At 42.9% G+C, this 19,893-nt stretch overlaps 4 non-coding genes across 4 annotated transcripts; 2 read left to right on the top strand and 2 right to left on the bottom strand.

Moving 5' to 3' along the window:
* Positions 1 to 1,742: 1,742 nt before the first annotated feature.
* Positions 1,743 to 1,815, bottom strand: trnai-aau (transfer RNA isoleucine (anticodon AAU)). The gene has a single exon. It is a non-coding gene; the product is annotated as a tRNA-Ile (tRNA).
* Positions 1,816 to 8,919: 7,104 nt separating this feature from the next.
* trnap-cgg (transfer RNA proline (anticodon CGG)) lies at positions 8,920 to 9,010 on the top strand. Its single transcript is given in 2 exon segments — positions 8,920 to 8,955; positions 8,975 to 9,010. It is a non-coding gene; the product is annotated as a tRNA-Pro (tRNA).
* A 6,162-nt stretch (positions 9,011 to 15,172) lies between these two features.
* Positions 15,173 to 15,244, top strand: trnaw-cca (transfer RNA tryptophan (anticodon CCA)). The gene has a single exon. It is a non-coding gene; the product is annotated as a tRNA-Trp (tRNA).
* A 2,613-nt stretch (positions 15,245 to 17,857) lies between these two features.
* trnaw-cca (transfer RNA tryptophan (anticodon CCA)) lies at positions 17,858 to 17,929 on the bottom strand. The gene has a single exon. It is a non-coding gene; the product is annotated as a tRNA-Trp (tRNA).
* Between the last annotated feature and the right edge of the window lie 1,964 nt (positions 17,930 to 19,893).

Genomic DNA, 19,893 nt, shown 5'->3' with positions numbered 1-19,893 from the left:
GGAATAGAAAATGTGATTGGATGGATAGAAGAGGTCTGAAAGGATGGCCGATCGGCTGTGGGTGGCACCGAATTCTGCAGTGGCTGCAGTGGTTCATTACCGGTAATGAAAATGAGGTAATATACTACCACAAGCTGCCGGTGAAAATCATTCAATTTCCCAAACTTGACCCACCGAATCAAATGAAGCTCGTGGGAAAGCGACAAGACAACGACGGTCTATCGGGCATCGTTTGAAGCAACTGGCAGTTTAAAGTGGCATCTAAAGCCATGCAAGTACTGCCATGTGCCGTTGCGATCGACGAGTGGTTGAAGCGTTAAATTAAAGATGAAATGGAGTTTTCCTTCGCAGGTTTGATTTCTGCTCGCTGAATTATTGTTCAAAGATCCGTTCAATGCTCAAATGAATGAACTGGATCTAATTCACTTAATTTATCTCTCTCAGAGCATGTGAGATACTCGAGCGGGCCGGCGCTTTTAATTGGGTGCCAAATGTACTCTTGCAAAATTCAAATACACAAGAAAGAATCTTGCCCAATCTGCAACTAAAATTCTGCTACTTTGCAGAACCACCCATTTATATTCGACTTTATTTACATGAATCTCACTATCTCTCCTTGTCTCTTGTCTCAATGTTGTCCCCTGATGGACTTCTCAGGCTTCCTGGAACGGTGAAGGCTGATCTAACCTGCAACACCAGCAGGGAAAGTTGAAGGACAAAAAGACTGAGACGGTCGGAAAAGTAAAGGTGCAACCCAGCTGATAAATTCGTAGCTAATGTCTCCACATTTTTGTCTCTTCGCCCTCACAGTGAAAGAAAACAGCAATGTGAGTAAAATATACTTATGGTAGCTTGTGTACTCTGACGATGCCGAGATAGATGCCAATGTAGCTTCAGATTAACTAATTCTGAAAAGTATTATTTGAAAAAACAAGTCGTACATTGTAAACGAATTTAGTAAAGAGAGGCTATTATTGGTGACTGGAAATAGGTAGTGTACAACTTGATATTGCTGTATACAGGAATAGAAAACGAGATTGGGTGGTCAGAAGCGGTTGGAAAGGATAGCCGATCGGCTGAAGACTATGGTGAAATTTTAGACCGGCTGCAGGGCCTTCTAGCAAGCGGCTCGTTGGTCTAGGGGTATGTTTCTCGCTTTGGGCGTTTTTCTAATGGAATATGCGAGAGGTCCCGGGTTCAAATCCCGGACGAGCCCTGTTATCTCACTGCTTTTTCGTGAAAAGTCACCAATTGGAATCTGACATCTTTGCAGTTGTTCGAATTGAATTATATTTGAGCTCCAGAGGACAAAGTGCAGAAGTTTCCAAGGCGCAACACACACGGAGTAAATAAAATGTCTCAAGATGATGTGGAGATTGAAGCTGAATGTGAATTTCCCCCAATTTAGGCGGTCTCATTGATATTTGATGACGGGAACGAGAACCACATATCCAAGTTTGCCGATGACACAAAGATAGACAGAATTATAAGCAGTGTGGATGGAAGAATGAGATTCCAGAGAGATATTACTAGATCAAGTGAATGGGCAAAACTGCGGCAAATGGATTTCAACGTAAGCAAGTTGAAGGCCGTCCACTTTGGACCTCAAAAAGATAGATCAGAAAACATATTAATGGATGTTACTCCAAAAAATTGACCCAATGACACTTTGTGTGGATTCGCTTGTTTCCAAAGTCTGCCAAACTTTTAAAAGTTAACAAAATATTGCAATAGGAACCGTATGGCCCGTACGGGGATCGAACCGCGACCTTGGCGTTATTAGCACCACGCTCTAACCAACTGAGCTAACCGGCCATGTACACAGCTTAGCTTTATGGGCTTACCCGCGTGTTGGGTAGTTTCTGTTTATTTTTACACCAGCTGACAGGGTTTGACAACGAATATTGAATAAACCACATCCCTTATACATTGTCGAGGATGTAAATCAAAATTAACAAACAAAGAGCACTTTAATGTAACAAATTAAATTCCGATCAATATTATTTGACGAACAATGAACAGCCGATCCCGAAAACACTGCCCCGCTATTAAACCTGTGGGCAGGACCCTGACCTGCTCTGAAAATGATATCACCCCAACGTGATTCGATCACGCTGCGTTTTGACGTTTGAGTCAGATGTCTGTCTGTTTAACCGTTTGATTGGGTCTTTGTCTTATTCTCAGGCTTTTTGTTTGCTGGCTGCAGGTCTCGCTCCCCGACTGACTGAACAACTACCGGGCCGTGTGTCAGAATCAATGACTGTGACTGACTGTTCATTTATGGCCACATTTCTGAGTTCCTGCCTTCGCTCTGTGTCGCAGGCATGTCTCTGTCCCTTAGGATCACAACACACCCACAAGCTTCACGACTGAACGCAGGTTTGGTCAGTCTGTCCTCGCAGGTCCTTCGGAAGCTAATGATTTTGAACTGAATTATTTTTCCTGAGTGACTTGTGAAGTTTTGTTCAGTGATATGTTTGCGAAAAAGAACGGAGGAAATAGTTAGTGTGCAACTCGACATTTCTCTACATCGGAATAGAAAACGTGATTGGATGGATAGAAGAGGTCTGAAAGGATGGCCGATCGGCTGTGGGTGGCACCGAATTCTGCAGTGGCTGCAATGGTTCATTACCGGTAATGAAAATGAGGTAATATACTACCACAAGCTGCCGGTGAAAATCATTCAATTTCCCAAACTTGACCCACCGAATCAAATGAAGCATCTGGGAAAGCTACAAGACAACGCCGGTCTATCGGGCGTCGTTTGAAGCAACTGGCAGTTTAAAGTGGCATCTACAGCCATGCAAGGACTGCTATGTGCCGCTGCGATCGCCGAGTGGTTGAAGCGTTAAATTCAAGATCAAATGGAGTTTTCCTTCGCAGGTTTGATTTCTGCTCGCTGAATTATTGTTTAAAGATCCGTTCAATGCTCAAATGAATGAACTGGATCTAATTCACTTCATTTATCTCTCTCAGAGCTTGAGAGATACTCGAGCGTGGCCGCGCTTTTAATTGGGTGCCCAATGTACTGTTGCAAAATTCAAATACACAAGAAAGAATCTTGTCCAATCTGCAACTAAAATTCTGCTACTTTGCAGAACCACCCATTTATAAGCGACTTTATTTACATGAATCTCTCTATCTCTCCTTGTCTCTTGTCTCTATGTTGTCCCCTGATGGACTTCTCAGGCTTCCTGGAACGGTAAAGGCTGATCTCACCTGCAACACCAGCAGGGAAAGTTGAAGGACAAAAAGACTGAGACGGTCGGAAAAGTAAAGGTGCAACCCAGCTGATAAATTCGTAGCTAATGTCTCCACATTTTTGTCTCTTCGCCCTCACAGTGAAAGAAAACAGCAATGTGAGTAAAATATATTTATGGTAGCTTGTATACTCTGACGATGCCGAGACAGATGCCAATGTAGCTTCAGATTAACTAATTCTGAAAAGTATTATTTGAAAAAACAAGTCGTACATTGTAAACGAATTTAGTAAAGAGAGGCTAATATTGGTGACTGGAAATAGGTAGTGTACAACTTGATATTGCTGTATATAGGAATAGAAAACGAGATTGGGTGGTCAGAAGCGGTTGGAAAGGATAGCCGATCGGCGGAAGACTATGGTGAAATTTTAGTCCGGCTGCAGGGCTTTCTAGCAAGCAGCTCGTTGGTCTCGGGGTATGATTCTCGCTTTGGGCGTTTTTCTAATGGAATATGCGAGAGATCCCGGACGAGCCCTGTTATCTCACTGCTTTTTCGTGAAAAGTCACCAATTGGATTCTGACATCTTTGCAGTTGTTCGAATTGAATTATATTTGAGCTCCAGAGGACAAAGTGCAGAAGTTTCCAAGGCGCAACACACACGGAGTAAATAAAATGTCTCAAGATGATGTGGAGATTGAAGCTGAATGTGAATTTACCCCAATTTCGGCGGTCTCATTGATATTAGATGACGGGAACGAGAACCACATATCCAAGTTTGCCGATGACACAAAGATAGACAGAATTATAAGCAGTGTGGATGGAAGAATGAGATTACAGAGAGATATTACTAGATTAAGTGAATGGGCAAAACTGCGGCAAATGGATTTCAACGTAAGCAAGTTTGAGGCCGTCCACTTTGGACCTCAAAAAGATAGATCAGAAAACATATTAATGGATGTTACTCCAAAAAATTGACCCAATGACATTTTGTGTGGATTCGCTTGTTTCCAAAGTCTGCCAAAATTCTAAAAGTTACCAAAATATTGCAATAGGAACCTTGTGGCCCGTACGGGGATCGAACCGCGACCTTGGCATTATTAGCACCACGCTCGAACCAACTGAGCGAACCGGCCATGAAGACGTCTTAGCTTTATGGGCTTACCCGCGTGTTGGGCAGTTTCTGTTTATTTTTACACCAGCTGACAGGGTTTGACAACGAATATTGAATAAACCACATCCCTTAAACATTGTTACTTGTTTCTGCATACATTGTCGAGGATGTAAATCAAAATTAACAAACAAAGAGCACTTTAATGTAACAAATTAAATTCCGATCAATATTATTTTACGAACAATGAACAGCCGATCCCGAAAACACTGCCCCGCTATAAAACCTTTGTGCAGGACCCTGACCTGCTCTGAAAATGATATCACCCCAACGTGATTCGATCACGCTGCGTTTTGACGTTTGAGTCAGATGTCTGTCTGTCTATCTGTCTGTTTATCCGTTTGATTGGGTCTTTGTCTTATTCTCAGGCTTTTTGTTTGCTGGCTGCAGGCCTCGCTCCCCAACTGACTGAACAACTACCGGGCTGTGTGTCGGAATCAATGACTGTGACTGTCTGCCCATTTATGGCCCTGAATGGCCACATTTCTGAGTTCCTGCCTTCGCCTTTTGTCACAGGCCTGTCTCTGTCCCTTCGGGTGACAAAACACCCACAAGCTTCACGACTGAACGCAGGTTTGGTCAGTCTGTCCTCGCAGGTCCTTCGGAAGCTAATGATGTTGAACTGAATCATTTTTCCTGGGTGATTTGTGAAGTTTTGTTCAGCGATATGTTTGCGAAAGAGAACGGAGGAAATAGTTAGTGTGCAACTCGACATTTCTCTTCATCGGAATAGAAAACGTGATTGGATGGATCGAAGAGAACTTAAAGGATAACCGATCGGCTGCGGCTGGTACTTAATTGTGCAGTGGCTGCAGTGGTTTATTACCGGTGGTTTGTTCTCGGTGGCTTTTTAGGCTTGGGGTATGATTCTCGCTTTGGAATATTTGACGGTTGATTCTGAGCGAGGTCCAGTTTTTCAATGTTGTTTGAAGCTCGAATAAATATGAACCAGATTTCACCAACCACATTTCTCTCCTTCAAACAGATATTTCAGCAGACGAGTGTCCAATAGTCTCTTACAAGACATTTGAAGGAATCTCTCCCGAGCTCCATGTTAAATTCTTTCTCGTTCGCAGAACTTGATATTTGTTTCGATACTTTAATCTGTCTCTTGACTCTCTGTGTTTTCACCTTATGGACTTCTGAGGCTTTATTAAACGGCCAAGGATGATTGAATCCGCAGAGAAGTGTAAAGAAAGGAAGACTGAGACGGTAGGAAAAGCAAAGTTGCAACCCAGCTGATGAATTCATATCTAATGTCCACTAATGTCTCTTCGCCCTCACAGTGAAAAATCAGCAATTTGAGTACAGTATACTTTTGGTAGAGCGTATAATCGGCAGATGTTGAGACAGACACCAATCGAACTGTTGTCGTGGCGATGAAAGCGCCCAATGCTAAACACTAGATCACAAGGTAACGCTGAACATTCTTTGCTGCGAACAAGCTGACCAACGCGGCCTTTCCCACTTGTCATTTTCGGGCCAGGCAAGCTGCTCGCACAAAACAGCATTTTCTAATCGAACTACGATCGGGACAAAAGGTGATGTTCAGTCAATGACAGCACCAAGTGCAAGTAGCCATATACACGAAATAGAAAGTGAGGTAATATACTACCACAAGCTGCCGGTGAATTTCATTCAATTTCCCAAAATTAACGCACCGAATCAAATGTAGCTCCTGGGAAAGCTGCAAGACAACGCAGGTCTCTCGGGCATCGTTTGAAGCAACTCGCAGTTTAAAGTGGCATCTCCTGCTGCTTGTGTGGGGAGTGAGAGAGAGAGAGAGACAGTCGGTATCTGCGTGCAGTTTGATTTTGTACAGAACTGCAGAGAGAAACAGCAAATTTTCCGGGGCTGTGAGATATGGTATCTTATTCATATTTAACTACAAGAATATCCGGAATCAAATGCTGAAAGAAATGGAGAGATCAGAGGACTGAGAATAAACACAGAGCTGAATGAATCACGAAAGAGTGAAAGAGAAATAAATGGCATCAGTTGCACAGTGTCTGGTGCGGAATGTTGGGAACTCCCCGGTGGGCTGGTGGTTTGAATTCGGTGATTTCACCGCCACGTGGTTCGATTCCCAGTCAGGGAATGAACGTTATACAAGAATTAAGAACCTATTGAATTAACTGCATGAAGCAAATTAATCGCAGTTCGTCGTTGCATCATTGTTTGAATCAACAGATAACTTTTTATTTCAGACTGAAGGAGATACTGACAGGGTCATCAAGAGACAGTCAAAACTTTAATAAGATTTTTGCTCTTTGCATGTGATGAATTTTTATCATTTTACACATTGTAAGTCATAAAGTAATGCAAAAAATTCAGAAGCCTTTCAACCGAGTAAGAGTCGAACCTATAATGTTTTAAATTTATTAGAAGATACGTTATTTACTGCACCACTGGCTCAGATTGCAGAAAGCAAGCAGCAGCTCACACTCTCACAGCGCTGCGAGATGAACAGGTCCCGAGTCAGCCTCGGTCATGAGCACGGGACACCACGAGTCTGAGGGCAGCAAAAGGCGCTCACTGAACAATTACCAAAGAGAGGTGCGTTTTTTTTCCGGCCGACGACAGCTTTGCTGGTCGAACAGAACACTTCAAAGGAGTAGATCTTTATGATCGTTGGTTCAATTCCATCTCACAGGAGCGATCAAGCAGCAATTTGCTCAAGGCCGCTCTTGTAAGTTGACAGCTTAACATTTTGGCGCTGTGGCACAGGACTCCTCTTTTCCTTTCTCAAACCTTTTTTTTTCTACGCTTTCTCAAACCTCAAGGCTTTCTGTGTCTGCTCAAACACGGCTGTTTTGCTGGAGCATTTGCCACTCCTCACCAGCAGGGAGTGCCTTCGAGCTGCAACACTTCAAACCGCACTCACTTTCAGGCAAAAAAATCTTCTCCCAGTCAGTCAGACAGACTCTCCCTGCTTCCGAAAGCTCGGGGCGGCTGTTTCTTTCCGGTAACCTGATCTGTCTTCCACAGGCTCGGGCTCTTCTCAGCATCATTCATGATTACTGTGGTTTCCCGTTCTGCTGTTGTTCACTTGCTAATGCTCGACACAGCTGATTGAAGCAAAGTAATTAATGTATTCAGTGAGCTGGCCAACCCAAGGCAAGATTTCGCTGCTGGTCGTGGAGATGCTTGGAGGCGTGTGCGAAGCAGCTGCTGTGAAGGACAATCCGTTCTGATATTTCTTGCTGGTTTACTTAAAAAGAAACCTGCCGTGGACGGATATCGGGTTGATTTTCTGGAAGGATCAAATCAACAGCTCAGAAAAATCAACCAAAGCCAAAGGAACAAAAAATATCTCCGTATTTGTAAAGGATTAAATGCCGGAATTCAGAATCCAACCCATGCCTCCAGGAGAGGTGGAGACCGAAAAGCAACGCCTCAGACCCGCCAGGCTATCCAAACTCCGAAACTGTGATTTACTGACCCTGATTTGCCCAATGAGGCGCCAAGAAAGTTTCACGTCGTCCGATTTTCGGTGGATGCTGTTGGAAGGCAAAAGGATCCCGCATTGGTCGGAAATCAAACCTTTCAGGTGGTGAGCGAGAATTCGACCCCTGAACCTCCAATACTTACATGATCAGTAAATGCATGTGTCCTTTTGGAATCTTACCTGAAAGAATATGCAGTTGGACAGAGCTCCTGTGACAACCCAACTCAGTCTGATCTGCAGCAATGCAAGTACTGCCATGTGCCGCTGCGATCACCGAGTGGTTGAAGCGTTAAATTCAAGATCAAATGGAGTTTTCCTTCGCAGGTTTGATTTCTGCTCGCTGAATTATTGTTTAAAGATTCGTTCAATGCTGAAATGAATGAACTGGATCGAACTCACTTCATGTATCTCTCTCAGAGCATGAGAGATACTCGAGCGTGGCCGGCGCTTTTAATTGGGTGCCCAATGTACTCTTGCAAAATTCAAATACACAAGAAAGAATCTTGCCCAATCTGCAACTAAAATTCTGCTACTTTGCAGAACCACCCATTTATACTCTACTTTATTTACATGTATCTCTCTATCTCTCCCTGTCTCTTGTCTCTATGTGTTGTCCCCTGATGGACTTCTCAGGCATCCAGGAACGGTAAAGGCTGATCTAACCTGCAACACCAGCAGGGAAAGGTAAAGAAAAAAAAGACCGAGACGGTAGGAAAAGTAATGGTGCAACCCAACTGATAAATTCGGAGCTAATGTCTCCACATTTATGTCTCTTCGCCCTCACAGTGAAAGAAAACCGCGTTATAAGTGAAGTGCACTGATGGTAACTTATATTCTATGACGATGCCGAGACAGATGGCAATGTTGCTTCAGATTAACTAATTCTGAAAAGTCTTATTTGATAAAACAAGTCGTTCATTGGAAACGAATTTGGTAAAGAGAGACTAATATTGGTGACTGGAAATAGTGAGTGTACAACTTGATATTGCTGCACATCGGAATAGAAAACGAGATTGGATGGACAGAAGAGGTCTGAAAGGATGGCCAATCGGCTGAAGACGGTGGTGAAATGTTAGACTGGCTGCACGGTTAGCCGTCAAGTGGCTCGTTGGTCTAGGGGTATGATTCTCGCTTCGGGTATTTCAACTCCGTGAATATGCGAGAGGTCCCGGGTTCAAATCCCGGACGAGCCCTTTTATATCACTGTGTGAGAAGTCACCAATTGGATTTTGACATCTTTGCAGTTGTTCGAATTGAATTATATTTGAGCTCCAGAGGACAAAGTGCAGAAGTTTCCAAGGCGCAACACACACGGAGCAAATAAAATGTCTCAAGATGATGTGGAGATTGAAGCTGAATGTGAATTTACCCTCGTTTGACCGGTCTGATTGATAGTAGATGACGGGATCGAGAATCACATGTCCAAGTTTGCCGATGACAGAATTGTCAGCAGTGTTGGTGGAAGAATGAGATTACAGAGAGATATTACTAGATTAAGTGAATGGGCAAAACTGTGGCAAATGGATTTCAATGTAGGCAAGTGTGAGGCCGTGCACTTTGGACCTAAAAACGTTACATCAGAATACTTTATAAATGGTGAATTGCTCGAAACTCTTGAGGTCCAAAGGGACTTAGGGGTCTATGTACATACATCATTAAACTGTCATGGACAGGTACAGGAAATAATCAAAAAGTCAAATAGAACGTTGGCCTTTATATCTGGAGGGTTAGAATACAAGGGGTTAGAAGTCATGCTTCAGCTATACAAAGTTTCTGGTTGGACCAAACCTGGAGTACTGTGATCAGTTCTGAGCACCGCACCTTAGGAGCGATATATTGGCCTTGGAGGGAGTGAAGCATAGATTTACCAGAATGGTATCTGGATTCCAAGCGCTAAATTATGAGTAGAGATTACACAAACTAAGGTTGTTGTGGGGAAAATGCTGGAGTCTATAATTAAGGATAGGGTGACTGAACACCTCGAGAATTTTCAGTTAATCAGAGAGAGCCAGCATGGATTTGTGAAAGGTAGGTCGTGCCTGACAAACCTGATTGAATTTTTTGAAGAGGTGACTAAAGTAGTGGACAAGGGACTGTCAATGGATGTTATTTATATGGACTTCCAGAAGGCATTTGATAAGGTCCCACATAAGAGATTGTTAGCGAAGATAGAAGCCCATGGAATCGAAGGAAAAGTACGGACTTTGTTAGAAAGTTGGCTGAGCGAATGGCGACAGAGAGTAGGGATGGATAGGTACTCACATTGGCAGGATGTGATCAGTGGAGTCCCGCAGGGATCTGTCTTAGGGCCTCAATTATTTACAATATTCATTAACGACTTAGATGAAGGCATCGAAAGTCTCATATCTAAGTTTGCCGATGACATAAAGATTGGTGACATTGTGAGCAATGTAGATGAAAACATAAAATTACAAAGCGATATTGATAGATTAGGTGAATGGGCAAAACTGTGGCAAATGGAATTCAATGTAGACAAATGTGAGGTCATCCACTTTGGATCAAAAAAGGATCGAACAGGGTACTTTCTAAATGGTAAAAAGTTAAAAACAGTGAATGTCCAAAGGGACTTAAGGGTTCAGGTACATAGATCATTGAAGTGTCATGATCAGGTGCAGAAAATAATCAAGAAGTCTAATGGAATGCTGGCCTTTATAACTAGAGGACTGGAGTACAAGGAGGCAGAAGTTATGCCAGAGCCGTACAAAACCCTGGTTAGACCACACCTGGCGTACTGTGTGCAGTTTTGGGCACCGCACCTTCGGAAGGACATATTGGCCTTGGAGGCAGTGCAGCGTAGGTTTACTAGAATGATACCCGGACTTCAAGGGTTAAGTTACGAGGAGAGATTACACAAATTGGGGTTGCATTCTCTAGAGTTTCGAAGGTTAAGGGGTGATCTGATCGAAGTTTATTAGGGGAACAGATAGGGTGGATAGAGAGAAACTATTTCCACTGATTGGGGATTCTAGGAGTAGATGGCACAGTCTAAAAATTAGAGCCAGACCTTTCAGGAGTGAGATTAGAAAACATTTCTACTAACAAAGTGTTGTAGAGGTTTGGAACTCTCTTCCGCAAACGGCAATTAATACTAGCTCAATTGCTAAATTTAAATCTGAGATAGACAGTTTTTCTTTTGGCAACCAAAGGTATTAAGGGATATGGGCCATCGGCAGGTATATGGAGTTAGATCACAGATCAGCCATGATCTTATCAAATGGCAGAGCAGGAACGAGGGGCTGAATGGCCTATTCCTGTCCCTATGTTGCATTCCCTGGAATTCAGAAGATTAAGGAGTGATTTGATCGAAGTTTCAAGATATTAAGGGGAACTGAAGGGGTAGATAGAGAGAAACTATTTCCGCTGGTTGGGGAGTCTAGGATTAGGGAACATAGCGTAAAAATAAGAGCCAGGACTTTCAGGAATAAAGTTAGGAAACACTTCTACACGCAAAGGTTGGTAGAAGTTTGGAACAAGGTTCAGCAAACGGCAGTTGAAGCTACCTCAATTGTTAATTTTAAATCTTAGATTGATAGGTTTTGTTAACCGAAGTTACGAAGAGATATGGGGCTGAGGCGGTTATAGGGAGTTAGGTCACAGGTCAGACATTTTTTAAATAGTCATGGAATGTGGGCGTCGTTGGCAAGGCCAGCATTTATTGTGCATCCCTAACTGCCCTTGGGAAGGTGGTCGTGAGCCGTCATCTTCAACTGCTGAAGTCCGTGTGGTGAAGGTTCTCCCACAGTGCTGTTAGGTTGGGACTTCCAGGATTTTTACCCAGTGACGACGAGGGAACGGCGGTATATTTCCAAGTCGAGACGGGGTGTGAATTGCAGAGGAACGTGCAGGCGGTTTTGTTCCCATGTGCCTGCTGCTCTTTTCCTTCCAGGTGGTAGAGGTCGTGGGTTTGGGAGGTGCTGTCGAAGAAGCCTTGGCGAGTTGCTGCAGTCCACCTTGTGTTATGGTACACACTGCAGCCACTGTGCACCGGTGGTGAAGGGAGTGAATGTTTAGTGTGGTGGATGGGGTGCCAATCAAGCGGGCTGCTTTGTCCTGGATGGTGTCGAGATTCTTGAGTGTTGTTGGAGCTGTACCCATCCAGGCAAGTGGAGATTATTCCATCACCTTCCTGACTTATGCCTTGTCGATGGTGGAAAGGCTTTGGAGAATGAGGAGGTGATTCACTCGCCACAGAATACCCAGCCGCTGACCTGGTCTTGTCGCCAGAGTATTTATGTGGTTGGTCCAGTTAAGTTTCTGATCCGTTGTCACCCCCAGGATGTTGATTTGAGTGATTCTGCGATGGTAATGTCGTTGAAAGTCAAGGCGAGGTGGTTCGAAAGTCTCTTGACTGGCACTTGTCTGGCGCGAATGTTACTTGCCACTTATGAGCCCAAGCCTGGATGTTGTCCAGGTCTTGCTGCATGCGGGCTCGGACGGCTTCATTATCTGAGGGGTTGCGAATGGAAATGAACACTGTGCAATCATCAGCGAACATCCCCATTTCTGACGTTATGATGAAGGGAAGTTCATTGATGAAGCAGCTGAAGATGGTTGGGCTTCGGACACTGCCCTGAGGAACTCCTGCAGCAATGTTCTGGGGCTGAGATGATTGGCCTCCAACAAACTCTACCATCTTCCTTTGTGCTCGGTATGACTGCAGCCACTGGAGAGTTTTCTCCCTGATTCCCATTGACTTCAAATTTACTCGGGCTTCTTGATGTCACACTCGGTCAAATGCTGCCTTGCTGTCAAGGCAGTCACTTTCACCTCACCTCTGGAATTCAGCTCTTTTGTCCATGGTAGGACCAAGGCAGTCATGAGATCTGGAGCCTATTTGTCCTGGTGGAACCCAAACTGAGCATCGGTGAGCAGGTTATTGGTGAGTAAGTGCCGCTTGATAGCACTGTCGACGACACCTTCCATCACTTTGCTGATGATTGAGAGCAGACTGATGGTGCGGCAATTGGTCGGATTCTATTTGTCCTGCTTTTTGTGGACTTAATAGCAGAACAGGCTCGATGGGCGAAATGGCCGACTCCTGTTCCCGTGTTCCTCATTGGTGCAGAATGTAAAACGATCCTGCATTGGCCAGGGAGCAAAACCGGGTCGCATGATCAGCAGGCGAGAATTCAACGCCAATACCACCAATCCTCGTATGGCCATTTGCTGCATGTGTCCATTTGGAATCCTGTTTGAAAGCACATGTAGTCTGACGGAGGCCCTGTGATAACCCCCCGCAGTCTGACCTACAGCTGTGCAAGAACTGCTTTGTGCAGCTGCAATAGCCCAGTGTTTGAAGCGTTAGACTCACACCCCACTCGGGTTTTCTTGCCCCGGTTTGAATTCTACTCGGTGAGTTACTGTTTAACGATCTGTTCAATGTCCAAATGAATAAACTAGAGCTAATTGACCGCTTTTACATTTTTCAAAGCTGGAGAGCCATTCCGCCGTGGCGGGCGACCAATGCTTTCTTTCAAGATTTCAAGACACGAGAAGGAATATCTCCCAATCAGCAATTTAAATTCTTCTAGATTGCAGAACCTGGCATTTATACTCTTTGTTTATTTCCTTGCATTTCTGTATCTGTCACTGATTCTGTCTCTTGTCGATAAGTGTTTAATTTTTTACATAAATTATTCATGTGTATAATTTATTTTATAATAATTCATGTGTTTAATTTATTATCTAAACAATTCAATTGTTTAACTTATATAAATAATTCAATAGTTTAACTTAATATATCAATAATTGAATTGTTTAATGTATTATATAATGACATTGTTTAATTGATTGCATAAAAACTTCGTGTTTAATTTATCATATAAATAATTCATTTAAAAAATTTGTTATATCATCAAATGTTTAATTTATTATATAAAGAACACAAGTCTTTCATTTGTTAATAAAAAATTCAATTGTTTAATTTCTTTTATAATAATTTGTGTTTAATTTATTACATAAATAATTCAATAGCTTAATTGGTTATCTAAATAATTCAATTGATTAATTTATTATATGAATAGTTCAATCCTTTAATTTTATATATAAATAATTCAATAGTTTATTTTATCATATCAATAATTCAATTGTTTAATTTATTATATAAAGACTATTGTTTAATTTATTATATAAATAATTCAATTGTTTAATTTATAGTATAAACAATTTAATTGTTTCATTTATTATATAATTTATTCAAGTGTTTATTTTTTATACAAACACTTCAATGTTTAATTATCAAAATAATTAAAATGTTTAATTTATTATAAAAATAACTCAATAGTTTGTTATATAAATAATTCAATAGTTTAATTTATTAAATAAATAATTAATTAGTTTAATTTATTATCGAAATAATTCAATTGATTTATTTATTATATAAATAATTCAAGTGTATAATTTATTATATAAATAATTCACGTGTTTAATTGTTATGAATAAATTTAAAAAATAATTGTATAATAAATTAAAGGGTTCAATTTATTATACAAATAATTCAATCGTTTAATTTATTATCCAAATAATTCAATTGATAGAATTCTCAGGATTCCTTGAATGGTGAAAACTGATCTAACCAGCAACACCAGCTGGCTGAGACGGTAGGAAAAGTAAAGTTAAAACCCAGCTGATGAGTTCGTAGCCAATGTCTCCACATTTATGTAGCTTCAGAGCAATTCATTCTGCAAACAGATCACTATAAAGCAAGTCGTACATTCAAAACGAATTTGGTGAAGAGAGGATAATATTGTTGACTTGAAATAATAAGTGTTGAATCTGATATCGCTGCACATCATATATTGTAGAAGAAAGCGAGCATGGACGGATACTGTGTTCTGGAAGGATGGCTGATCGGCTGTGTGACAGCGAAATTTTACATTGGCTGCACGGCTCTGTTGCCAGTTGATCTTTGGATCTGATTCCCGCTAAGGCAGTTTCACTGGTTCAAATCCTGGAGCTCTTACTCACTTTCACTGGATTTCCCACTAAAGCCCAAATAAAGTTTCACTCTCTTCGATCCTCCATAAATCCTGTTGTCGCAGCCTCTCTCACTCCGGCAGCTGGAGAACAGCGGAAAACTGATGGGTTTGTTGTCGCATCTGGAATGCGGTTTTGAACTGTTGTTATTCGCCGAGACAGCGCAGCTGGAGCCTTTAATGATCTCGTTCAGTGAAGAGAGACTGGCAGGCGGCTCCCAGACAGGGCTCAGGCCGGGACCGGGCAGCGGCTGGATGAGAAAGCGGAACTGTTGCTGTTGCTGCTTCCGCCTCTGGAAGTCCCTGCGGCGGTCGGTACTGATCTCCCTCTTATGGATACGGCTCCAGTTATTGGATGTGGATCTCGTGGCGCAACGGTAGCGCGTCTGACTCCAGATTAGAAGGATGCGTGTTCAAATCACGTCGAGGTCATTGCGTTTTCACAGCGATTAAGTGTCTCTCTGCTTTATAGCGGGACCGTCTTTTTGGGATGGGCTGTTCACTGTTTGTAAAATAATAATTATTGTGGAATCATTGAATGGACACAGTTCAGAAGGAGGCCATTCGACCTATCGAACCCGTGCCGGCATTATGTAAGAGCAATCCAGTCAGGCCCTTTCCCGGTAGCCCTGCATTTTTTCCCCTTCAAGTATTTATCAAATTCCTTTTTAAAAGCCACGATTGAATCTGCTTCCACCACCCTTTCAGGCAGCGCATTCGAGATTATAAGTATTCGCTGCGTAATAAAGTTTTTCCTCATGTCGCCTTTGCTTCTTTTGCCAATCACCTTAAATCTGTGTCCTCTGGTTTACGACTCTTCCGCCAATGGGAACAGCTTCTCTTTATTTACTTTAGCTGAACCCTTCATGACTTTGAAAACTTCTATCAAATCTCCTCTGAACCTTCCCTGCTCCAAGGGAACAATCCCAGCACGCGGCAAATGCGGTCAATTGGTTCCAATTCATTTATTTGAGCATTACACGGACCGTTAAACAGTGGCCATGTTTTGTGGAAGCCTGAGCTGGTGGTCAAAAGCGCGTGGACCCAATGTCTGTGTTGTTTCTGCGTTCAAATTTCACCACTGACAGAATTTTTGGCAATGTTCATTTTGACCTGTTCACAGAAAACCCGATTGTAGAGCGATGGAGCAGAGGATGTGAAAGAAGCTGAAAGTGAAAGTGCAGATATTAGTTTAATCACGGGGACAGGACACGTTTCCACAGATAAGGAAATCTCACCTGAAGATTCTTTCTAGCAGAGTGGGACAGGTGATCAGAGTGACCGGGCTCTAGCGGCACAATCGGTCAGTGCGCGGTTTTTTTATACCGTAGATTCTGGGGAAATGCCGAGGTTGTTAATTCGAGTCTCAGCTAGATCAAACAATCCTTTTGCTTGTGAACATTTCGACCGGAGTTGAAGGTACAATTGGTATGTTCGAAAATGTATCAACTTATTTGAATTGCCATGTGGTTCCTCCGGACCACGCTGTTGCAATAGCAGATGAGATGTTTAGTATTACTTGTTTACAGGAGGGAGGCTGCGGTTTTGGAGACGCAAACTATGATTTTCATCTATTTACAAATCGTGGGATTTAACTGGAAATTTAAACCAGCGCCTCCGACCGCTCAGCCAGGATACTTTCCATCCTACACTTCAGGAGCTAGTTTTACAGGAATAGAATTACTGCAAGCAAGAATTCTACTCCTCAAACTCCAATGCTCACACGTAAACCTCTCGGCATTGTGATAATATACACTCTACCATAAGTATACTTCAATCAAATTAGTGTTTTGTTTCACTGTGAGAGCGAAGAGACATTGATGTGTAGGCATTGGCTGCAGCAGCTGGCTTGCACCTTTACTTTTCCTACTGTCTCAGTCTTTTATTTCTTTACCCTTCTCTGCTGGTGTTGCAGGTTACATCAGCCTTCGCCTTTCAAGGAAACCTGAGAAGTCCATCGGGGACAACGCAGAGAGAGAAGAGCCAGAGACAGGGAGAGATAGAGGGATGAATGCAAAGAAAATAAGGTGTATAAATGTCAGGTTTAGCAAACGAGCAGAATTTAAGTTACAGATTCCGTCTCCGGATCTTGCAAGAGAAGTTTTAACATCCAATTGAAAGCATCGGCCACGCTGTTGTATCTGTCATGCTGGGAGAGAGGTAAATACGGTTAATTAACTCCAATTAATCTGTTTGAGCATTGAAGAGATCTTTAAACAGTAGCGCTTCCAACAGAATTCAAATCTACGCAGGAAAACCCCAATTGGAATTTTGAGCCCAACGTTTCAACCATTCGGCCATCGCAGCTGTCAACCCCATGTTCGTGCAGACAGAATTCCAAATGGACACATGCAGGGACTCTGGGTACGAGCATTGGTAGTTCAGGGGTAGAATTCTCGCTTGCTATATGAGAAAACCGGGTTCGATTCCCAGCCAATGGAGGAACGTTTTGCATTCTGCACCAATAAGTAACTTCGGAACAGGGTCCAATGGTCACTGTTTCAAGGTCTGTTCAATGCTCAAATAAATGAATTGGAACGAATTGACCGCATTTGCCGCGAGCTGGAGTTGTTCCCCTTCGAGCAGAGAAAATTCAGAGGAGATATGATCGAAGTGTTCAAAATCATGAAGGGTTCAGATGAAATGAAGAAAGAAGAGCTTTTCTAATTTGCGGAATGGTCTGGAACCACAGGACACAGAATTGAGGTGATTGGCAAAAGAACCAAAGGCAACATGAGGGAAAACTTTTTAAAGCAGCGAATAGTTATAATCTGGGATGCGCTGTCTGTGAGGGTGGTGGAAGCAGATTCAATCGTGGCTTTTAAAAAGGAATGGATAAACACTTGATGGGGAAAATGCAGAGCAACGGGGAAAGTGCCCGGGAATGGGAAGAACTGGATTGCTCTTACAAAAGGCAGGTACGGGATTGATGGGTCGGACGGTCCATTGTATGATTCCATGATAATTGTTATTTTACAAATAGTGAACACACCATCCGCTGTGAAATAGAGTCAGCGAGACACTGAAACGCCGTGAAAATGTTTATGACCCCGATGTGATTCGAACACGCATCCTTCTGATCTGGAGTCAGACGCGCTACCGTTGCGCCACGAGGTCCATACAGCACCGTTTGAGCCGGATCCATGGGAGGGAGATCGGTATTGAACGCCACAGGGACTCTCAGAGGCGGAAGCAGCAGCAGCAACAGCGCAAGAGCCCCGCTCTCCAATCCAGCCGCCGCCCGTGGTGAGTTACCGGTCCCGGCCTGAGCCCTGTCTGGGAGCCGCCTGCCGCTCTCTCTTTACAGAACGGTACCGATCCTGTTTCAGCTCACACACAGGATCAGGAATCCCGCTCCTGACAGATTCACTTCTTTAAACCTTAGATTCAATTAATTGGGATTTAATTCAATCCTCATCTGCCCTCCCCTTTGTCAGTTCAGGACTTCATTTAAACCGATACTTGGAGCTCTGTTTTACAGGTTGCCCACTACAAACACATTTTGCTGCTAACTTCTGCTCAATAAAAAGTGCCCAGGAACTCGGGAATTTCTCCTGGGTACTGAGTTCGAGTTAAGGAACAATATAGGTGAGATTACACTACTTGGTGTATTCAATAGGCCACCAGCTAGTGGGACGGATATCGAGGTGCAAATGTGCAGGGAAATTACAGAGAAGTGCAAAAGCCATAGAGTAGTGATAACGGGGGATTTCAACTATCCTAATATAGACTGGGATAACAATAATATAAGGCGCAAAGAAGGGGAGGAATTTTTGAAATGTGTTCAGGATAACTTTCTCGACCAGTACGTTTCTGGCCCACTGAGGAAGGAGGCATTGCTGGACTTGGTTCAAGGGAATCAGTCGGGCCAATTGGAGCAAGTGTCAGTGGGGAAGCATTTAGGGAGCAGCGATCAGTATCATAAGGATTAGAATAGCTATGGAAATGGACTTTGTCCACTCTAAAGTAAAAATACTCAAATGGAGGAGGGTCAATTTCAGTGGGATGAGAACAGATCTGGCCTGGGTAAATTGGAATCCAACATTGTCAGGCAAAACTATAATTGGACAGTGGTTTGTCTTTAAAAAGATGATTCGGGTATAGAGAAGGTACATTCCAACGAGGGAGAAAGGTAGGGCAACTAAAGCCAGAGCTCCGTGGGTAATAAGAGAGATAGAGAGTAAGATGAAGTGGAAAAAAGAGGCGTATGTCAGGTATCAAGCTGATAACACAAGTACCAAACCGAGATAATATAGAAAGTTCTGAGAGGAAGTGAAAAAACAATAAGGGGGGCAAAGAGAGAGTAGAAGAAGAGCAGACAACATACAAGGGAATCCAAAAGTCTTCTACAGACATGTTAACAGTAAACAGGTAGTAAGAGGAGGGGCGGGGACGATTAGGGATCATAACGGAGATCTACACATGGAGGCAATTGGCATGGCAGAGGTACTAAATGAGTCCTTCGCATTGTTCTTTAACAAGGAAGAACATGCTGCCAGATTCTCGATAAAGGAAGATATAGTTAAGATACTGGATGGGCTGAAAAATGAGAAAGAAGAAGTACTAGAAAGGCTTGCTGTACTTAAAATAGATAAGTCAACTCGTCTGGATGGGATGCACGTTCGGATGCTGAGGGAAGTAAAGGGGGAAATTGCAGAGGTACTGGCCATAATCTTCTAGACATCCTTAGATATGGGGATGGTGCCAGAGGACTGGAGAATTGCAAAGGTTACAACCTTGTTCAAAAATGAGTGTAAAGATAAACCCAGCAACTATAGGTCAGTCAGTTTAACCTCGGTGATGGGAAAAGTTTTGGAAACGATAATCCGGGAGTGAATTAACAGTCACTTGGACGAGTATGGATTGATTAGGGAATGCCAGCACAGATTTATTAAAGGCAAATCGTGTTTACCCAACTTGATAGAATTGTTTGATGAGATAACAGAGAGGATAGATGAGGTCAATGCAGTTGACGTGGTGTATATCGATTTTCAAAAAGCGTTTGATAAAGTGCCACGTGGTAGGCTTGCGCTCAAGATTGCGGCCCGTGGAACACAGGGAGCAATAGCAACATGGTAACA

Source organism: Heptranchias perlo, chromosome 20 (assembly GCF_035084215.1).
Source record: "Heptranchias perlo isolate sHepPer1 chromosome 20, sHepPer1.hap1, whole genome shotgun sequence".
In the NCBI taxonomy this organism is placed as follows: Eukaryota; Metazoa; Chordata; class Chondrichthyes; order Hexanchiformes; family Hexanchidae; genus Heptranchias; species Heptranchias perlo.
Note: the sequence above shows the minus strand (reverse complement) of the source record. Positions and strands in the feature narration are given on the sequence as shown.